Source organism: Mustela nivalis, assembly GCF_964662115.1.
Source record: "Mustela nivalis genome assembly, chromosome: 16".
In the NCBI taxonomy this organism is placed as follows: Eukaryota; Metazoa; Chordata; class Mammalia; order Carnivora; family Mustelidae; genus Mustela; species Mustela nivalis.
In genome coordinates, this window is record NC_139035.1 from 2,034,762 (window position 1) to 2,053,798 (window position 19,037).

General features: G+C 33.7%; 1 protein-coding gene across 6 annotated transcripts in view; it reads right to left on the bottom strand.

Moving 5' to 3' along the window:
* Positions 1-19,037, bottom strand: part of KIFAP3 (kinesin associated protein 3) — a 176,477-nt gene that overhangs the window by 9,134 nt on the left and 148,306 nt on the right. The gene's annotated exons all lie outside the window — the stretch shown is intronic.

The window sequence follows — 19,037 nt, forward strand, 5'->3', positions numbered from 1 at the left end:
TTTCCATTTCAGTCTTATTATTCTGCTCTGCACATCCAAGAAAAGAATGTTTCAACCCAACCCTGTATTCTGGTACTCAGAACTGGCTTGCTTGAGAAGAACAATGACTTGAAAGAAATAATTGGAGCCATGAGAAGATATTTTCTTTTTCCTTATTTGTAGCAATAAACAAACAAAAAAAAAATACTCTGATAGGTGCCTAATGGAAGCTGTCAGATGTGATTATCAAGCCAAAGTGATATTTATTCAAACCTATAATGGTCTCAAACTTTCCTTAATAATCTTTTAATGAAAGTATACCATCTAGTCATCTTTAACTTACATTTCTTCAGTTAAGTCCAAGGACTTCTTGAAATTGGCAGTTCTATAATATCAAGCAATGCCTCATTCCATACCACCAAATGTTAAGGAAACTTACTGAGCTGCTTAACTAACCCCTAGGTCAATAAACTGAGTCATTAGCACCTCCTTTGAATAATTGTTTGTCTGTTACTAGCTCAACATTTATATAATCTGTCATAATACCTTGGTTTTTTAAGGTACAAAAATTATGGCTGTAGGCTTAAAGAAGAGAATATAACATAAGTAGCAATGTTTTCACAGTGATCGTTTAACCAGACTGCCTGGTACTGAGTGAGTTAAAGCCTGAACACCACAGCTAATTACTATGTAATGCTAACCTTAGTTGCTGGTTCATTTTGAGACTCTTTAAAATATGAACTGTGTATTTTACCCCTATGCACTCTCTTAATGATTTGTTTTTTTAGACTGAAATCACTTCCAGCCATCAGTTATACTCCTGGTCTCTACATATGCACTTCTCCAAGCACAAATATTTCTTTTTCCTATTGGTCTGCCAGCCCTGTCAGAGCAAATTTCACTTTAAACTAAATGCTATGATACTTAAAACCTCCTGGATTACTCAGGCTGCTAGTGCGATCTATGACCTTCCAAGAATGACAGCTGAACTTTCCAATTTGCTTATACTGCTTGGGGAACTAGAAAGCACATGCCAAATAGGAAAACGTTTCTGATGTTGAACAGAGAGAAGTTCTTGTTGGAGGTGGGAGCAGGAGACTATTAAGTACTGAAAAATACTAATAAGAAATGAAAAGAAACTAAACATGCTGTAAAGTCTAAGACCTTGAGCATAATTCAAAAGTTAATACTAGTACTAAAAACTTTTCAGTCCAATATAAATGCCCCTCAGTTGCTATAATTTAAGCACCATTCAGAGTCTTAAAGTGATAATGTATTACCAAAATGAACAAGTTCAAGAGATGGAAGAGAACCTAAAATTATCACAGGTACTGTGCAAAATGGACTATTGCCAGTTCCCCATCTTTCTTCATGAAACAGAAATCTGACATATGGACACAGAGTAAATATGGCTATCTAGCATGCATGCTATATGCCCCTCTCTCAGAAATGAAAAATTAACATTAAGCTTCTGCTAAAACCTTGTCTCCCAAATCCTTAAATTAGTAGTACAGTGTGAGGATATTTTCATATAGTTTTAAAACCTTTCACTTTCAAAAAAAACCCTTTCACTTTCTTTTACTACTTTACACAAGAGGGGGACAAGTGTTTGTTATAAAAAAAAATCTGAAAAATCTTATTGAATATAAGAAGCTTAATGTAACATTTCCAATTTATGTCATAGTCTACTTATTCACTTGTCTCAATATTTTTTAGGCTAATAAAAATCAAATGCTGGTTGATAAGTAGAGACTTATTTTGGTACCTAAAATCAAACCAAGTGACATTTTTCTAAAATTGAGGGTACAAGTATGGATAATAGAAACTATATTTTAATAAACTGAAAGTGCATTGTTTTAGGTAGCTAAGCATGACAATGTGGAAATTTGATCCAAAATAATATTTATAATATTAAATGTACCACTAAGATGCATTGCCATACATTATTATGATATTTTAAAACATCTATTTTGGGCAATGTTACATAAATATTTCCAGCCACTAATTCAATAATTTCAGTAATAACTACAGGTCAGATAAATATTTCATAGTTATTTAGCATCCTCTAGAGCATTAAAAATCTCAGTATACTGTAGAATACGCCAACACTGCATTTATCACTACACAAACAGGTCCTAAAGTAAATCTCTACTCTTAAATTTCATAAGCTCTCCTGTCCTTGAAAATACATTGGTCTGCAAAACAAAAACAAAAATGAGTTTACTTTCTACTTATGTCTAAGGCCAATTTCAGATTGTCAAGACATGGACTGACTGAAGTCATTCTGTTCAAACAGACTGTGGTCTGTTGATGGCGAGACAAGGTATTTCTGTATCATCTTCACAGGATGGGTCCAACTACGCTTTGGGCACATGTGGCATTGACACCAAGCCAATTCGGTGTAGACTGGAATGTATAAGTATATGATACTAACATTTACCTTTCTGACTTATACCCTATTGCCATATTTTAAAGTTATTTTTAAAGCAATATAAGAAAACAACATACTTTTTTTCTCTATTACTGACACACATGGACATTTTTTCTCCCATAATTTAAGAACTGGAAATTATGTTTATTAGCAAGACTAACTTAAGTATGAACTTATCAACAACTCTTGAATTTTATTAAAGTGAGTGGAGTGCAATGACCTCAAAACCAGAATATCTGGATATGATTTCTGCTTCTAATGATAAAATTTGTTACAGTCCATATTTGTAACTGTAGTAATTTTTTTTGTAAAATAAGAATAACGGCTGTCCCTTTTAACATCTGCCTTGAGATTATTATACTTCCAAGTCTCTTACAAGAACAGTACAAAACAGTACAGAGACTCCTATATATTTGGTGTTGTTATTATTATGACATATGAAAATGATAGCGCTTTCCCTAAAAATACTTACGAAATTCTGGCTGCTCCTGCCATAAAATCTAGACAGTTAGGAGATACTCTATCATATGTGGCATGCTTCTTACACATGCTTTCTGTTTGCTTTTATGGGGCTGTTACATAATTCATAGAGATTTATGCCTACACGTAGGCAACTAATTGTTATTGCACTAAAATAATGCCATGGCCAATCATACCTTCCTTTAACCATAGTGAGACTAGACTGCTTGTATAAATAAGGTTACTCAAGCAAAACCCTCCAGATTCTATATCATGATTGATGCAAATGATACAACACATGTTGGGATGAAAAATACCAGGACTATCTCTTTACATGCTTCTTTACCTTATTTTATATTCAGTGAGTTTATTTTGAAAGTAGTAAATCAAGGATAAGGTTTTTAGTGATTCCACACAAATCGTCACTTCCCAAAGTGCACACGTTTCTGTACTCAGGTTTACTGCTGTTTGAAAAGGGCACAGGTCATGCATGTGTTTAGGACAGGCTATTTTCATTCTGTGATGTTCGTTATCTTGGGGTTGTGCCAACCTGACAATCTGGGACTTATAAATGAAGCTGGGCAACTAGCAGCAGAAATCTTCAGGGAGACGGGAATGCACCAACCATATATTTTTGAAATTATAGACAGTATGGGGTTTTAGGCAGTATTTCAAGCTAGCATATAGGTATATATATGTTAGTTTTTTCAAGTATGCACGACATGGGAAGATTACAAGTTGACTTACTTAAAATCACTATGGTGTCCACTTGCTGATGGCAAACAACACCCCCCACCTCAAGATTTTAGGGGAAAAAGGCAAGATGCAACTGTAAGAAATTGTAATAATTTCTTTTCTTGCCTTAGTATATCCACAGAACAAGCTAAATTACAAAAGTCCAGTATTTACAAAGCCCTTAAAACCTGGGAAACTTTAAAAAAAACCTTTTGAGACTTTAAAGAATTCCTAGTCTTTTACCACTCCAAAAAAGATCTTAGCATGATCTTTGAACACCCACGGAAATGAAGTCTTATGGGGTCTTGTATCAATTTGAAAAGATGTAATATTTAGTCTACAGTTGCGATTTAAAAATTTACTTGCCTAGCTATGTTCATAGAGGCCTCCTCCCATCCTTTCACATTTGAGGGGCTCTAAATTAGCCCCTGTCCACACAAATTTGGATTCTTTTTTTAAGACTGTATTGCCTTTTAATTTCTGACAGGCCAAAATGAGGTGCTTTGTTTTTGGCTGGAAAAGACCTGAAATGGAAAGAATTTCTGAAAAACTGGGATGTATTAACCTTAGATCAAGATAAAGAAAATAGGCTTAATTAATATATTTCTTGAGATATAATGCAGATTTATGCCACAAAAGAGAAGATATTTGGGAAATCATTAATTATGGCCCCTGTTTATGAGTCTTTTCAAAAAGACTTATAATCTTTAACAAAAAGGCCTTAAGAAAGCCTTTGTTGATGTGCCTTTCTAGTCTGAAACGAGACTGCAGAAATATGTGGCCTTTCCATAAAAACATAGACATACACAGATCTTGCATTCACCTACAATTAACTGTTAAGTAGAATTATATACAGTATATACAGTTACTAATCATTCTTCTGAAATATAAAAACAAAGTAACATCTGAAAATTACTTCTCCTACAGGCTGTCCCATTTGTCTCTTTGAAGTACATGCGTTCTATTTTCCTTTTTTTTAAAGATTTTATTTATCCATTTGACAGAGAGAGAGAGAGATCACAAGTAGACAGAGGAGCAGGTAGAGAGAGAGAGGAGGAAGCAGGCTCCCCGCCGAGCAGAGAGCCCCATGCGGGGCTCGATTCCAGGAACCGGAGACCATGACCTGAGCCGAAGGCAGAGGCTCAACCCACTGAGCCACCCAGGCACCCCCATGCATTCTATTTAATTAATAGAGGCACTAAGCAGTTATGAGATTACCAAGTGATTAGGGCTACTACTGAAAGACTGCATATTGGCCTAAAATTCCTACAGGATAAAATCTATGGGATTATAGTCCATAATTAATCCCTGTAACTCCAGACATCTCTTCCACTTCCAAATAACCACCAGTGGGAGTTTACTGACTTTTTTCTTTTTTTCAATGATAAAACTTGATACATCTTTGTAATCTAAAACTGTTTCAGTTAAAAGTTTTGAGAGTTCATCCATAGTTATGACGTTAGTGTTAAAAGAAGGTCAAAGACTAAAATGCGAGTATCTTTCTGCCTGCCTACCTACCTACCCACCTACCTACTTTGCCTAAAAATGAACCTTTGCTTAGGACATGGGAGGTATTAGAAATCAATATTCACATCACACTTTCATATAATGGCTCTCCTCAAATCTGGCAATTATTCAAATTATGTTTTGTAGGACACTGATGTATTTATAAAGAGGCATTGTCTCTATTACAAAGACACTGATGTATTTATAAAGAGGCATTGTTTCTATTACAAAGACACATCAAGTTGCTGTCTGGATTAACCTTTCCAAAGTGCCTACTGTTCTAATGAAGTGATTAAATTCTAGGGAATTACCACACCATTCAAGTATAATGTATTATTAAAGAGCCTATATAACTCAAAAGGTTTATTTCAGTAATAATGTGGTTCTTTGTCAAGTATTGCTCTGCTTATCTTTTTTTTTTTTAGGATTTTGTTTATTTATTTGATAGAGAGAAATCACAAGTAGAGGACCGATGCAGGACTCGATCCCAGGACCCTGAGATCATGACCTGAGCCGAAGCCAGCGGCTTAACCCACTGAGCCACCCAGGCGCCCTGCTCTGCTTATCTTAAAATGCAAAAAAAATCTGAATCTGTCCCTCTATTTGCTTTGTTATCTAAGAAAATTCATCATGACATCTTTAAAAATTTTTAACTTTATTTTTTCCAGCTTTGAGATATAACTGACATATAACATAATCAAATTATCTAATTTTTTTTCTTAAAAAAATACTAAAGGTGTATAATCCTTTGTAATGGAAGTTAGGAAATGGCAATGCTCTAAACAGCATATTCTTACAACCTGTTTGCTAAGATATGGTGGCATCCTTTTCTAAAGATTAATTCTGTGTCCTCTACAGATTAAGGACAATTCAGAAGTGTACAATGTAACAAAAAAGCTAACACTGAAAATAAAATACAGCATGGGAAATGGAGTAAGACATGTATGTGTTTAAGTAATGGCTCTGACTCATTTATTAAACAAATAAGTACCGAGAACCAGATTCTGCCAGGCACTATAGATATAACTTTGAATAAGAAAGTCTAAGTTCTGGGTCTTCTGGAGACTACATTCTTGTGGAAAGAGGTAGATAAACAAGTGAGCCACAAAACAGATGATTCGCGTGCTACAACAGTGACTAGAGGATGGGGGAGAAAGAGCAGCTTTGATAGTTTCGTCAGAATAAGACTCTGAGGAAGTAGTAGTTGAGGAAAAGGGAGAACCAAGAAAGGCTTCAAAGTCTATGGCTTGACCTACATTCACTGAGATGGGAGATTAGGGGAGGACCTATTTGTACGTAAGAAATCAAAGTTACAGTTGATGATTTTATGAAACATTCAAATGAATGTGTTAAATAGTGACAGGAATGGTTGGTGCTCAGAGAAGAGGTCTCAGATGAAAACACAAACTTATAGTTAGTATCTAAGGCCAAAGAATCTAGATGAAAACCTTTTGGTAGTGGGTGTCATATAGAACAAAGCCAAAGTCCTGAAGTAAGCAGTGTTTAAAGGTGAAAAGGAGGAGGAATATTCAGCACAGGACACTGGAAAGGAATGGAGAAGGGCTCAGTGGATAATCAGAAAAATAGGGTATCTTGAGAGATGAAAGAAGACAGATTTAAAAAGCAGGGCCTTGACATCTGTGCCAAACACTGCTGAGTTAAAGATGAGAAGGGCCCACTGGACCTGGCAATATGAAGATTACTGATTATTTCAACTAGACTGGCGAACCGAAGGGTAGATGGGAGTCTTTTGAGGAATATTACATGAAAGCAGTGAGAAATGAGTAGTAGATAAAATGTGATGTGGAGCCGAAGAGCATTTAACTGGGGGGTTCCAGATGACGATCATGAGCCGGCAGAACTGACCCTGCAGAGGGAAAGAAGGGGGCACAGACGAAGTCCTCGAGAAGGCGAGAAGAGATGGAATTCAGAGCAAAACGAACTGACTGGACTTTAGTTTTCTTAAGAACAATGTCTTCTTCCCTGTGAAGATTAAATTAGATAAGGAATGTAATAAACAGCAATCCGCATACTGCCTGGCACTCACCAACTGTATTTCAGTAACTACCATCACTACTAATCAACATATCTGATTGTAGACAGATGTGAAATCATTTTAGAGAATAACTTTTCAAATAATACAATTTGAATAAGGATTGAGTCTCTATGGTATTGAAGCCTGTGTTGTTTTTATTCCTTTCCAGTAGTTTAAAACTGGATTGGACTGTTCATGTTCCAGAAACAAACTTTTTTTGAGCAGCTTCACTTAGTTAAGATTTTCTTTTTTAAAGAACAACAAAAACTTCAAAAAAATTAATGCTTGCTTTGCAGAAATTTTCTGTGGACTTTCAAATATAGAATTTTGGGAGGGGAATGGACTAATGGTCTGATGCAGATTTAAAGTGGCAGAAAAACAAAGAAACAGACTATAGAACAGCCTTCCCTACCAGATACAAAGGCTAAAATTTTATTTCAGCCTCAATCATTTTTTTTTTTACTTGCAAATGATGATGTGGTTTAAGTACACAGACAGGCTTATTGGAAAACACAATAATTCCAAGAGAACAAACTAAAATCTTAAAGTTCAATATTTCTACACTATGTCTAACATCGGCTGGAAAGGCCCAAGGCCTTTAAAATTTTCCAGCCATTGCCCTCCTACCTCCTCCTCTCTTCTGGGGAAACTCACAACTGGCATTCTTCCCAAAGCAGGGCCTCCCTCTGTTTTATCAGATGCAACTTGACTGCCTCCAATTCAGAAATATTCTGAGTTTCAGTAATTTTCATGATTGTTTTTATGACAGTGATCTAAATCAATGAATGGGTACTATGCACTATTGATTTATCCCAACATTTTTACTTTTATGAGAGTAGAAATGCCTTACTTTGTGGAAACAGATGGCTATTGACAGTACTGTGACTTCAATGGTGAGAGACTAAAGGCAGCTTGCTTTCTTTTATATATAATTTATTCTATAATATATCCTATTTATATATTTAAATATGATCTATATAATCATATAATATTAAGAGAGCATATTTATCAATGGTTATAACTTAAAATGGCCTCTAAGCGTGAATTTCTTGAGAGGGAAGTTAAATTTCTGTTGCCAACTACAAAACAAGACAGAAGAAAAGACTAAAGGTGTGAGTGAAATAAGTTAACAACATATAGTAACTGAGTCAAATAATGCCTCAACTGAGATTTCACTGTAGCCAAAAGAGAAAGTAAAAAAAAAAAATAATAATAATAATATTTTAATGTACTTCAGTATGCAGATATATATATTTAATAATGTATTAAATTCAGCTTGCTTATTGTGATTTTGAATTTCCATTGGTTTATTCAAGAGATTTATAATATTACTAAGTATGACCCATTTGATTAAGATAGTTCAGTGGATTCTTATAAAAATATTTTTACTTTAAGAACAGCTCTAATAATAAATTCCACTAAATACTATAGAATCTTCTCTACAATCAAAAGTGAAAAATAATGTTCTGACTTATTAAATAAATTCATTAGGTACAAATTTATGTTGAAATGGAACATACAACATAATCAAAGTAGTAACAAATCAGCTTATTTTATGTGAAGAGAAAGGAAGGCTTGGTCTTTCCAAAGCATTGAAGGGGACCCGGTTTGAATCTTAATGGTGGTGTACATGCACGTGCACCCACCTCTTCACTCCTCCTCCTCAACACACACACCTTTCTCCCTTCAGTTTATTAACATTCTAAATCTTTCTCCCAGGTTTGGCTCTGCAACCCCTTACTTGATAAAGTAGGTCACTTAAAAAGGAAGAAAGCCCAATAAAATGAATTACAAAGACAACAAGATTAAATTGATTGCACTGTTTTCATACATTGTAGCTAAAATTTTGCAAATATGCAGTTGGCTGTGGTTTGGCATTTAACAGCATGCGATCAGTGAGGAGGAGGAAATTTTATTCTCATTAACTGTTGCAGATTTACTGCAGTGAAAAGGGCTATGTAACCCGAGATGTGACAGTACAGAAAGATCAAAGCCATGCACTGGAAACTAAATAAACCCTCTGGCTACTTCCTGCAAGGAAAATTCACTCTGGCAATGTAAAACAGAGCCCAGTTAAAAACTACTCTCCGTTTTATGAGCTGTCACAGCAGCTCAAGTGGTTTGGACCGGCTGAGTTTAGAACATTATATTTCCTTGTTTTTGTCTTAGATACTTCTGTAAGCAGTTTTATAGATTTTTTTTAACACAATAACCAAAAAAATTTTTAAAAAAGGAATTCTTTTGGTTGAAACTGAGAAGGTAACCACTAAACTTATTAAAGCAGGCAGGTCTTCATTTGTACATTCTTTTCTCATTTACTACAGTTTAATATTTTGCTCTTAGATTTATTTGGCAATTATACATATACTTTAATAATTCATCTGCAATCTATACAATTCCTATTCAAAATAAGTGCAAATCAGTTTACAGAACCCATATGGCTCATATATGCAGGGTAAGCTATTTGTAATAGCACATCTGGAAGGACTACAAGCAGTATGGGGAATATGGGAATTAATTAATATTATATTTAAAAACCTATAGGGTCTAGACTGCATGTTCTTTAAAACAAATAAGAAAAAAATATTTGGTTTAACATTTCTAATATAAGGAATTTTTAACAACTGTTCACAAATACTTAAATCACATTGTTAAATCAATCAAATCACAGATACAATAAGTCAACTTTAGATTAGAAAATATCTCTGAGTTTAGGAGTAAGCTCACTATCACTGAATCCAGATTTACAGGAAAGAAGAGATGACATACTGTGTTTTCCTCTCTCTTATTTTTTTGGAGAGGGTGGTAGTGTTTATCAAATTGCTTATAATTTTGTTGTTTTGATTAGAATGTCATTAAGCAAGCCTTTATAATGGTAATTACATCCCATTCCTTTAAAAAAAAACTTTTTTTTTTTTTTAAACTAAGAGCATGTCACAAAAGCAGTTGTATCTGCTGATGGACTTTGGACTTTCTTTCCACTTAAATTTACAACTAATTTTTATATAACTCTAGAGTCAACAAAAATGTGATTAATATATATAAAAATGTATAAACTTTAACACTAGATAATCACTCTTAAAAGGTGGTGATATAATTAACTTCCCAATCATGACTGCATTAACTCCCATGTCATTTCTTCTAGTACAAAGCTACACCATAATTGATGTGTTAACATTTTTATAGGATGTAGTCATAGTCATATTACTTTTTTTTAATTTATAGACTCAGTTATGCTGAATTTCATCTAAATAAAAGTCCTAATAAAGTGACAATAAATTTGGGTGTCTTTGGGAGCATCTTTTTGTACTTTATATATAGCTAACAAGTATGCCTCTAAAACTGCTCTGCACCAGACTGAAAATTACCAGAAACTTAACGAGGGTAGTTTTGTTGCCAACTTCTCTTGCTTCTAAATTTCCAAAGGAAAGTAAATCACTTAAAATATTTTTCCAAGTCAGGAGTATAATTTCTCTAGGATAAAACATCTTCCCAAGTTTTCAGGATTCTAAGCCTCGAATTTTGGCTAGTATTACAGTAACGTTTACAATTTGCTAATGCTGATGTGTGATAATCTAATAAAATCTGGCCTTAAAAGTTATGGGCCCAATTTACTAATAAAACCTAATTCAATTCTCCTTGGGAAATGCAAATCATTAGTGTCCAAGTAGCAGAACCAAATTTCCTTGCCTTTGTTAAAGGCTAGAAAGAAACTGTCTCTATAAAATGTCTAAATAAGTAAGACAAGTAAAACTAATATCTGAGAATTCGTGTTTAGGCATAAAACAACAGCATCATGTATCTAAACATTTACATTGGTTAATTGGCTAAATAAATGATTTGCATGAGATATTAACCTTCATAGACTGAGATTATTTTACTCATTTCATCCTCCTTTTTTATAGGACTAGATTATTCTGTGGAGAACCTAATGAACTAAGTACCTAAGACAATTTAATAGTAGTGAATTAATCAGTTAATGTGTTAATACATTTTTAACAACTTGCCTCCGAGCAATCTGAAGCACCAATTTGTAATAAACAATGTCATATGAATTGAAGTAGGTAAACAATGTCATGCTGCATAACAAAGACTACATATCTTACTCTGCATTTTTGTAACATTTACTCTAAGATACGCTAAAGCACAGTTCACTGTCAGACTAATAAATCTGCTTGCCTTTTGGAGGTCATAATGATGTAAGAGTAAAGGCTTCCTTATTAGCTATCTGGTTTTGGACTAGTTCCTTAAAAATCTCTAAGTCTCCCTTTCTACATTTGTTAAAATAGGGATGATACTACTCTTTCCCTCACACACTATTGACAATTAAATGAAATACACGAGGATATAAATGCTAACCAAATGCAAGTTATTAGTCTTTGCATACTTTGACTTAGACCAAAAAAAGCAAAACAAAAACAAAAACAAAAATCCTTAAACATCTTATTTCTTGAAACTTAGAAGGTTCCTCCTATGACATTCCATCTTCTGAAGTAAAAAACAACTGGCAGAATTGCTATGAGAGTATTTAGAAAGAAAAATGCAATTTAATGCAAGAATTGTTATAGCAAAAGTCTCACAGTGTAAAAATAACTTTCTTGCATTGGTTTAATTTTCTCATCAGAACTGTGTTAGTCTCCTGTTTTCACCATACCACAAGTTTAAAAGTAAAATTTCATTACCTTAGATAAAATTTCACCTGTCACATGGTATTATTTCTTATAAGTGGTTCTATTGATTTTAAAAATTTTTACCATATATATTTTTTAAGATTTTATTTATTTATTTGACAGACAGAGATCACAAGTAGGCAGAGAGGCAGGCAGAGAGAGGGGAGGGGGGAAGCAGGCTCCCCACTGAGCAGAGAGCCTGATGCGGGGCTCTATCCCAGGACCCTGGGATCATGACCTGAGCCGAAGGCAGAGGCTTTAACCCACTGAGCCACCCAGGCGTCCCTCACCATGTATTTCTGATTTGTTAATATTGATGAAGGGAGGTAGAATTTAGAATTAATATTATTATATTATAATTATAGCACTGATTACTAGGCTTGAAATACATGTTTACATATATTAAGAACAAAGCTATTTGGATAACAATACAATTATAATAAAAATTTGCACAGATATGGGTATTTTTAGACCAAATCATATATCTTGAAACAGAGCAACTTTTCAAAGTAAATAGAATATTGTTGGTTACCCAACTCCATCAGCTTCTATACAGAAGTTCTACTCTAAGTGTTTAAAAATTGCATTTAAACTAAGAAGTAACTCTTGCAAATAACCCAAACTAGATACAGCCAAGAATAAATATTAGGGACCTATGCAAATGTGTATGCCAAGAACAGAGAGTCAATAAGATATACAATTGTGTCTTGCATATACAAAGCAGCCAGTAAGTTTTTGTCTTTTAATATTACACATTCTTTAGTAATAAGCTTATCTTAAAATGAAAATATGTTTACATATTAAGATTAAATCAATGAATCTCTTGTCATAATGTTTTAATACATGCAAATGAATATAAATGGAATGACCAAATACTCCAAACAGACTGCCGACTTTCATTACTAGAAATCAGAGATGTGGCAGTGCTATATTCGCTTTGTGCTATTAAAACATTATGGGTGAATAACATTTTTTAAAAGAATTTTCAAAAAGGAAAAAAGTTAAAAGATCTCTGTGATCAGTTCTTTAAAAAGTGGAGAGTGTAATGTAAAGTGATTACCTATTGTTAAATATATTTTAACCTATTTTGGCCTTCATATTTATGTTCTTAAATCAGAACACTGGTGTAATATAATCTGAATAAAATCATGTGGCACAAAAGCAGGTGCTAAAAATAACATTTACTCCACAATTAGATAAGGGTACACTACATTTACTAGACTCAGTGATATACACTTTGACATATTATCACTTATTTTTTAATAGTTTACCTATCTAATAACTTCATAAGTATAAGCCATTAGAAATGAAATTACAGAGCTATAGGAAGGGAACAAGGTAAGGATCTTTCTATTACCAAATGCATTCCACAAAGATTTTACCCATTTAAATTCCCACAGAGGTATATCAGATACTTCTTTGCTTGTAGGGTGGGTATTAGTATTAAAGAAATTTTGGCAATTGATAGGTGAAAATGGAATCTGGCTGCTTTATTTTGCAATCACCAGGTCTGAAAAAATCACTAAAGCTGGGAGCTTGTTAAAAAGGCTTCTCATGAATGTTCTCCTCTTGGAAAAATCGATAAGCAAATAAATAAATAAAAAGCTATGATAATTTTTAAAAGATCTTATCTCTTTATTTGACATAGAGAGAGAGATGGCAAAATAGGCAGAGAGGCAGGCTGAGAGAGAGGGGGAAGCAGGCTCCCTACTGAGCAGAGAGCCCGATGCGGGGCTTGATTCCAGGACCCTGAGATTATGACCTGAGCCAAAAGCAGAGGATTAACCCACTGAGCCACCAGGTACCCCTATAATAATTTTTGATAAAAATTAAATAGCACAATAAATACAGTAGTATTTTAGTGAATGATTATCTGTAAAGGATTTCATAAGTAATACCATACCAATTCATACCAATTCATTAGTTCCTAAAATGCTGCTGAACAAATGGCTGGCCTCAATGTCATTCAAAGAAACTATTTCTAGGAAGTTCTTTTCATTTTCTTTTAATCTTTCCATATAATTTCTATACTACTTACTCAGTAATGAAGGTCACTAAAACTTTATTAGAATAGAAGAGTATGGGTTATCAATTAAAATTGATACAGAACTTATCAAAGAGGGGATTTTATAGGCATATGTACATTTCTCTCAATATAAAAGAACCGTTTTTTTTTAAAAAGATTTTATTTATTTATTTGTCAGAAAGAGAGAGAGAGAAAGCACTCAAGCAGTTAGAGAGGCAGGCAGAGGCAGAGAGAGGCAGGCTCCCTGCTGAGCAAGGAGCCCAATGCGGGACTCGATCCCAGGACCCTGGGATCATGACCTGAGCTGAAGGCAGCGGCTTAACCCACTGAGCCACCCAGGGGTCCCATAAAAGAACTTCTTGACTTGCCAAATTAAGGGTTGTAAGTAAGACAATAATTTGATTTCTTCTTTGAATAACTGCTTTGAAATAGTCTCATAATAAACAGTTCTAAGAATAATATGTAGTTCTGTAAACATTACACAATGGCATCTAGACAGAGTATGTAATTTTGGGGTTACTTTTTTCAAATAAAAAAACTGACTAAATAGCTGAATATAACTAAAGTGGCCTGAAAGCTAAAGAAATAAGTCTAATTTTGACATGTAGAATCCTTGTCTCAGGAAAAATTACACATTTAAAAATTTGGATAAAAGATTTTCTCTATATATTAATTTGTTAGTTCTACTCAGGATGATTTTAAAAAGTGTTATTACCATTTCAACTGTGACTTAAATGTTTGAAAAAATAAATTAGAAAGAATGGACTAAAATGTGTGTATATATAATATATAATGTATACAATGGACAGAATAGTTAATGTCAAAGTATTCTCAGGAAAGGAAAGAAAGAGAAAAGCTATCTAAAACACAGAAAATGAAAGTGTAAGAATCAGATGGCTCAGATAATGCAAACATCTATTTCATCTTTGACTCCAGTGAAATGGTCAGTAAATGACATCACTGTGCCAACCACAAAGAAGAACTCCAGGCCCTCTGAAAAATATTTTTCAAAGCCCCAAGGAAACCTAAGCAGTCTCTGCAATTTTTTTCCCAGTTTATGAAAATTGGATTCCTATAAAAGAAAAATGGACCATTTTTACTGCAACAAAAACTGATTTGTAAAAGCTGGAAGCAGTTTAAAAATACTCAACATGAGGTTCTTGTTAGTCTTGAAAAGTAAGAGTTATAATAAAAAAACGGTCCAAAAATATGGTGCAGATATATTGTATATAAGAGGAAAATAAGCGAGTCCTACTCCTATTATTTTTAATTAGCTTTAATAGCAAGTTCCACTTTACTTTCTAACACCAATTCAGATTTTTTCGGGGGAGTGTTGTTGGGGAGGAGATTTACATCTAACCCTTTGGGATTGGCAACTCTATAGCTAATGCCTAGGAGCCCTAATGTATTTTGCATCACCTCTAAATGTCGGGAAATTCTGGCGCCAAGAGGTTCAAACCGATAGTGACACATGTCTAAAACCCAGCTTTTGCTGTCCAACTGCCAGTATCTATTTTATCAAACATCCAGTCTCCCCTGCAGAATAGGATAGATGAGTTTAACAATTTTCACTGTTTCCAATTAAACTGCCTTGGTTTATTGCAAAAGTGTAGGCATTCAGATTAAGAAGGATCCCCTGACTTAGATTTTTAAGAAAAAAATACCTATTTAAGCGGTTTAAATAATTCTCTAAATTTGGCTTAGTGTCCCCATTTTAACAGATTTGTCCTATTACTAACCTTTGTCATTTTAGGAATAAAGTGAAGAATTTTTCTTTGACCAATTAAAAAAACCTCTCTTATCATACAAATTAGAAATTTATTTTTTACTTTTCAGGAATGTGGGATCATCTACTTTACATGAATCCACTGGAACTAATATGTTAAAAAACTACAAGGACAGAGAAGCCATGAATACTAGCTGGAGAGCACGCCACTTGGCACTGTCATATCATTTCACATTCTCGAATCATTAAAAACAATGGTAAAGATAAAAATTCACATTTATACATTAACTTTTAAAACATTCTTTAACTTGACAGTGCTTCTTTATCAAAGGCATATGATAAAGAACAGGCAAAATTTTTTAAGTTATCTGGACAACTTCCCTGATTCAAAGGAAAAAACCCCTCAAAATAGGTAACGTTTCCACTTTTTTTTTTAAAGATTTTATTTATTTATTTGACAGAGAGAGAGATCACAAATAGGCAGAGACACAGACAGAGAGAGAGATGAGGAGAAGCAGGCTCCTCGCTGAGCAGAGAGCCCCATGCGGGACCCGATCCCAGGCCCCTGGGATCATGACCTGAGCCGAAGGCAGAGGCTCAACCCACTGAGCCACCCAGGCGCCCCACGTTTCCACTTTTTACAAGTATTTAAAGAACAGTGTTTTCAATTTTCAGAATTCAATCAAGACATTATACTTAGAAATTTCATAGTTAACTCCAATTTTTCATGCTGCCCATGAAGTCTGCATATTCTCATCTTTCCAAAGGAGATGAAGAACAAGAGTCTAATACCCTCTGTTCACATTTCTCAAAAAATACTCATTTTGTTTAAAATATTCCTATTTTGTTAAAGCAAACAGTTTCAAAAGTAGTATTTTAAGGCAATGTTATTTGGTCTAATTGGCTTTAAATTTACCTACTAGATATCAGAAGCTAAAAGGTAGCCATTAGTTTAAAATTTCACATCTGGGACAGTATGCAGCAAAATGATCATGCTAAGTATGTGAATAATTATGTAGCAATTTAAAATACTTAAATCTTTGCAGAATTAAAAAGTAAGCCAGAGTTTAGATCCATGGTTTGTTACTATCAAAGAAGAGCATAGAAATCCTATTAAAAGAGAATCCTAACTAACCAAAAATGACTGAATAAAAGAAAGACTCAATGATTCCAGAGTAGGTCAATAAAACAAAATGTAGCAAAAAGCAACCATGAGTATTTGGCTATACTGTATACTTTCTCTGTATCTCTGCTGATACAATTTACAGTCCCTTGTTATTTGATCTATTACCTACAAAAAACTGAGGAAATTCATTGTAAATTATTTCTTCTGGAAATAAAAAGAGAAAATGATACAGTTATGTGATTTAAGGCCTGAAAAATTACAAAAGACAAGAGATGAAAGACATAACTTTCTTAGGGGAAGTTTTTTTTTTTTTACAGGTCAAACAATTCTCAAATCAAAATGATTATAATAAGTAAGTATTTCACTCCTAGTATGTTTTGTGGCTAATCCTTTAAGCCAAACATTACTGTGATGTATCTTTTATGATGTAAAAGGAGCTACTGAAATACTTTTTTCCTTGCGAAGCAACTGAAAGAGGCTTTCCCAAAGTCTTTTTTTAAAAAAAGTTATTAAAAACAATCTGAGGATTTTGAAGGGGCGAGGAGGTGGGAGATTGGGGAACCAGGTGGTGGGTATTATAGAGGGCACGGATTGCATGGAACACTGGGTGTGGTGCAAAAATAACAAATACTGTTATGCTGAAAATAAATAAAAAATAAATTTAAAAAAAAGTTATTAACAGAACTGGGGAATAAAATCCTGAAACCTTTGGACACAATATATAATTTACATTTTACTGTGTACCTGTATTTCTTCTTTTTTTTTTAAGATTTTATTTATTTATTTGACAGACAGAGATCACAAGTAGGCAGAGAGGCAGGCAGAGAGAGAGAGAGAGAGAGAGAGAGAAGCAGGCTTCCTGCAGAGCAGGGAGCCCGATGCGGGGCTCGATCCCAGGACCCTGAGATCATGACCTGAGCCGAAGGCAGCAGCCCAAACCACTGAGCCACCCAGGCGCCCCAATGTACCTGTATTTCTTAAAACACTTTTATTGTTTTATAAAATGACCATTTTTGAAAACCAGAAATGAGGTTTTGCTGAATTGAGCTCATAAGTCCACTGCTTGAATATTCAATTTTAATGAAAGTTTCAGGTTCTTAATCATGTAATTATATTAAAAAATGAAGGCAAGTCTTTCTGAAATTACTAATGCATGATTAGTATTAGTCTGCTTTCTTTAGATTGGAAAGATCTGCAGGAGATACCAAAATAATGTTTTTGTTCACAGTGAAACATAAATGGCACAATAATTGATCTCGTAATGCTATCAGCAAAAATTTCAATATAAATAATTAGGATTATACACCCAAATCATTTCTTCCTTTTCCAATTATGTTTCAGAAAACACTTACAGTGAATTGTCACATGATGGAGTATAGTAGTTACAATGATTAAACAGAGCTTCTATTTAAATAATTATAGCTAATACAGACAGAAACATCAGAAGCAATCAAAAGCCATATGCTTTCTGATATTTAACCATGTTTAACTTTTATGTCCTGAGGCAAGGAGTTTCTTACCATGACAATCCAGTACACCAATGAAACTATTTCCGAAGTGTTATTATTTATTTAAAGTCCAATAAAGAATCCTGAGTCCACTAAAGAATATGGAACTATATATGATGTTATACTGCATTTCGTGTACTACTCCTACGTTTTCAACATGCTTTTAAACTTTGGGTCACAACCGTCAATGAACTCTGAAATTGGTAGGCTGCAATCTGTATTTCAAAGATGAAACAGAATAGGATAAAACAATATATATTTGTGCATTACAGGTAATAAGAATAATTACCATTTAACAAATTTTTTGTTTTACTTATATGTATAGATATGTATATATATAGACAAATATATAAACATATATATAGCATATCTTTGTGCTTGCACTGGGTTGCAATATGAAATGTATTGCTTTATGTGAGCTGTGATAAAAAAAAAAAAAGACCGAAACACTTAAAAGTCAACTACTGTATGCTATGTTTCCTTCCAAGTTAGGCATCATTTTATATTAGAAAGAACCTAAACTTTGGGGACATACAGACCAGAGTTCAAACTTTCTTCTCTCCCACCCTATTCATGTGAGTTGGTTATTTAAATTTAAATTGTTAGAGACTTGAGTTCTTCATTTGTAAAATGGCTGCAATAATACTTGCTTTAAAACACTGCTGTGCAGGTGGCAATAAATGAAGAATATTCATAAAACAGACTATGCATGACAGATGATCAATTTTGTTTACATTAATTATTGGATTAAAATGGCTTATTATAAGTGATCATTAAGAATTATAACATATTGGTCATATTTTTTTTTAAAGAAAAAAAAGAGTCTGAAGGGCAAC